Source organism: Brassica napus, unplaced genomic scaffold (genome assembly GCF_020379485.1).
Source record: "Brassica napus cultivar Da-Ae unplaced genomic scaffold, Da-Ae ScsIHWf_208;HRSCAF=366, whole genome shotgun sequence".
Classification (NCBI taxonomy): domain Eukaryota; kingdom Viridiplantae; phylum Streptophyta; class Magnoliopsida; order Brassicales; family Brassicaceae; genus Brassica; species Brassica napus.
Window position 1 is genome coordinate 32,806 of NW_026015503.1, and position 4,455 is coordinate 37,260.

The window sequence follows — 4,455 nt, forward strand, 5'->3', positions numbered from 1 at the left end:
TTCTATGAAGATATAGAAATAACATAATCACTGTACATATCCATAAAAGGACACACACAACACTCATACTTTGTTTTCTTCTCTTACTTTTTCTAGTTATTGACCGCACAACATGTTATCTTGTAGCTAAAAAATCTGAAGTCTGATTGCGCGCCCGTGGAACATAAATGATGTTGAAGTCCGGGAAACAAATCTGAAGCATCTCAATGCTCTCCAACTCCATCGCAAAGCTTGGCCAAGCATGAGGATCCTTTAACATTGCAATCAGTTCCTTGCAATCTGTTATAAAGCTCTGGCATGTTCTCCATTGCCCACCGGAGTGCTTCTACTTCTGAATGCAAAGCTGATTCCCGTCGAATGAATTTCCTTGTCCCCATAAGTTGAATGGTCCCACCACTATCCATCCAAACCCATCCACATCCACTAAAATGAGCAGAAGCTGTCCAAGATCCATCTAACAAACAAATATTACCCAAGCTTATGGCTTGGGATTCCTCAGCATTAATGTCTTGTACCACTGGTTGTACCACCTTGTTTGCCTCAAACCATGCTTGACATTCGCTTTCTGTATATCGGACTAGCTCCAAAGGATCTCTGTCTATCCTCCTAATTAGTTTATCATTCATGGCCTTCCAAATGTACCAGATTAGCCACAGATAAGGATCCCTGTCTTGTTCTGGCTCAATGATAGCGTTTTTCCTCCAGAATAGATAGTCCATATTTGTGTAGACGCTCGGAACTGGGAATATCCCTGGGCTCGTTGGAGTTGATGATAAAGACCAAACTTGTAGAGCTGGCGGACACTCGAAAATCGCGTGTGTCACAGACTCCTCTAGTTCTCCACATCTTGGACAGTAGTTATCACACCTCATATTTCGTCTTGCTAAGTTTCTTGTAACTGCCACATGACCAGTTAACAATTGCCATATAAGATGGCATATCTTCTTAGGCGCCTTTAACTTCCAAGCAAAGGCTTGGAGGTCGGTAATACTTGGCTCCATAACCTCCTTTTCCACCTCTGGTTTTAATAGATTCCTAGCTACCCAGTATCCCGATTTGACCGTGTATTGTCTATTCCTTGCGTAGTTCCAACTAAAGGTGTCTCGGCGGTGAGCTGAGCTTATAGCCAAACTCCTTATAAGTGGGATGTCATCCATATTGACATAACTCTCCAACAAGCTCATATCCCAATCCTTCGACTCCTGATTAATGAGATCGCTCACTCTCATATTGGGATTCATAACTGGCGCCACTGGGACAGCTGGTCTCGCGGGGGTCGTTGGATCCATGGATCTTCCCAAACCTTGACCTCATAACCCGAATGAACCTTCTGTCTAATTCCCAGCATCAACAACTCCCTTGCAGCCGAAATACTAGTCCACACATACGATGGGCTACTAGCTGAGGTCACTCTTAGTGGCGAGCTTAATCTATAGTACCTTTTGTATTGTATTGTTGTTATCCTTTTGTACATCTGGAACTGCAAATTTTCTTTTTCCATTAAACCTTAAACATAACCCTAATAGAATATAAACTTTTTCTTAAAATTATTGAAACATCTAGAAAAAATATTGCATAAGATGGTGGTTAGTGTGTCCCTTTTAAGAGTAACAAGACACAGGTTCGAGTTTCATAGTGAGCATATTGTTTATGTCTAGGAGTTTGTGGTCAAATGATAAGAGGAAACAATTTCGGATGTCAATACATTTCACGTTCGATCCACATATCATGGAAAACTAATCACATGTTATCTACATATCCTATATGGATATTAACCTTTGTTTTCGACTCATTTAGAGAAGATCTATCCATAGGGTGCACATTCTATTAAAAATTATTCCGGGTCCTTCCATAGGTCTGGACTATCCCCAGCTTAATCCATAAATAATAATAATAATAATAAGTTGATGTTACTTAATCCTATAGAGTGTACTGGTTACTACAATACCCGATTGGAATGTAAAATACTTTAAGATTATGGTAAAAATAAATTGATAGTTTGTTACATCCCACAATGTTAACAACATATTTTACTAATATGTTATTTTATGTTTATTACTGGTTATAATATGTTTTGATGTACACCAATTATATACACACACATATATATATTTATAACTTTAATTTTTATGCTAGTTTAAGATACTTATTTTTGGATAATAAGACTATTCTATTTCAATTTACAAAAAGTGCTATATGAATATATTATATTTTTATACACTCATAATATATCTATACTTTAAAATTGAGAATATTACTGATGTGTATTTTTTTTTCTTTTTCTTTTTTGCAATGAATAACTATTATGTTACTCAAACTTAAGATACTTTTGATAACCAAACCGAGATATTTTTAGAAGAGAGAAAACTCCTTTATTATATATCTTTCTCATATCAATGATTATCACTCTCTTTAGACAAGCATTGGATAGTAAATTATTTCGTGTTTTGTGTATGTTTTAATGTGTTTTGTGTATGTTTTAATTTCGACTTTTCTTAATAAAATAAAAAAGATTTCTCTTTTGGGGCTTTTGTCATTTTTATTAGACTTTTGTTTTCTTATGCATTTTTTCCAACAAATATTTATATAAAAGTTGAAAATATTAGTTGTATAGTTAACCAAACGGTAGACAAAAACTAACATAGAATAAATATACAAAAAATTAGAGCAAAACAAGAATACTTTTTTATAATTTTTGTAATTATAATGAATTTTCATATAATTATAAATTTCACTATATTTATTTAAATGAGGATATTTATTATTATTTTTGTCAACATGATTTTTATTACTTATTTATAATAAGTTATGTTTAGTTTAAATATATAATTTTCATTAAAAGTGTTAACATTTATTTAAATATAATAGTTTATTAAATTAGTTTTATTTGCTTTGTTTTACTTGACATGTATTTGTTACCTTTGATCTGCATTATTCCAAACCTATGTTAAAAGGTGAACGAGCGAAATTCAGCGTCTTATTTGATTAAATGCAGCTTTTATACTTATTTGGAATTCTTGTAAATGGATGTTTGTACCGTCGGAAATGCACTCTCGGAATGTGGAGTTTTTGTCGGGAATAACAATGTCTTACAGTATTCAGCTTTTGGAAAATAAATTTCGATATTGGTTATAAACAAAAGCTAGTAAAATGACAAAAGACAATCATGTTAATTGGAAAAAGTGACAGGACAAGTGTCATTCCATCTAGAAATAGTGCGTGGGGGTAATCATATCACGTTTGACAAATATGCTTTCTCTTTATATTCATATCACTTGTAATTAAGAAAGCGTAAATTAGCTAAATAACTCAAATTGAAACGAAAGTTTCTTAAAATGGTTTCTCAGTTCAACTTCGCCAAGTTTCTTTAAGTGGTGTGTTAGTTCCACTTAGCCACACATCATTAGTGGCTAAACGAATCATCTTTATGCCGAGTTAGCCACAAATTTTTGTTGCAGGAAAGGAAAGTTTGCGAGATAAGAAGTGGTAGTGATTATGTTTATCTACCACTATCGTTCACGTCAGATAGTGTAAAAGCAGATGTGCATGCATAATTCTATTGTATGTATTAATTTGATTGTGAAATTGGGATGGTCAAAGGGACGAAGGAGAATGATTGATTAAAAAAGAAGTGATGAAGTCGAGAGTAACATCTAAGTGGAGCAATCGGTGCTTTGATAACATTTCATCATCATTACCAATTCGTATATGTAATCCAACTAACTAAATTGGTAATCATATTCACGTGTATGTGGCCCAGGCAATCCCTTTACAGTTTAGCATTGTTGTACAACTTTCCCTCTTTTTAATGTCTAATTGAATAAAGCACTCTTTTCTTGTTTGGTCAACTGATATCTTATATCCAACATAAGACGGATACATTTTTGCTATATATTTAAGTGAATAGGTGTAAGGTTCCATGTGAACCATTGCAATTGTTTGTATGAACAGTTGTAACTGTAGAAATAAAACATTGCAACTATTGATCATTGCAACCTTTAGAAATAACTATATTAATTAATGGATAATTAATTACAACTTTTGGTGATTAAGCATTGTAACTCTTTACTAACCATTGCAACTCCTTATTAACTTTTGTATCTTTTGGTTTAACCATTGCAATTATTGGTTGCAACTCTTCATTCTCTATATAAAGAATAATAGACATTTGCAAATGGATATAAAAAAATCAGAAACTAATAAAAGGAGAAAAAAATTTATTGTGTAAAGATTATCAAAGACTTTGAAGAAACACATATAAACTTTAAAGTTCTATTTGTTTCTCTTGTATGTTAGCCTAGAACAAGAGTCAGACTTTAATTGCCTTATCTTACAAAAGGATTTCATGTAATCTAAAATTTGGAATATGATCGAAATACTATTTAAGAAAAGTAGGCGATTCAATCATTATCCAAGTATATAATTCGCAATTTTACGGGTTACAACCCCAAATAA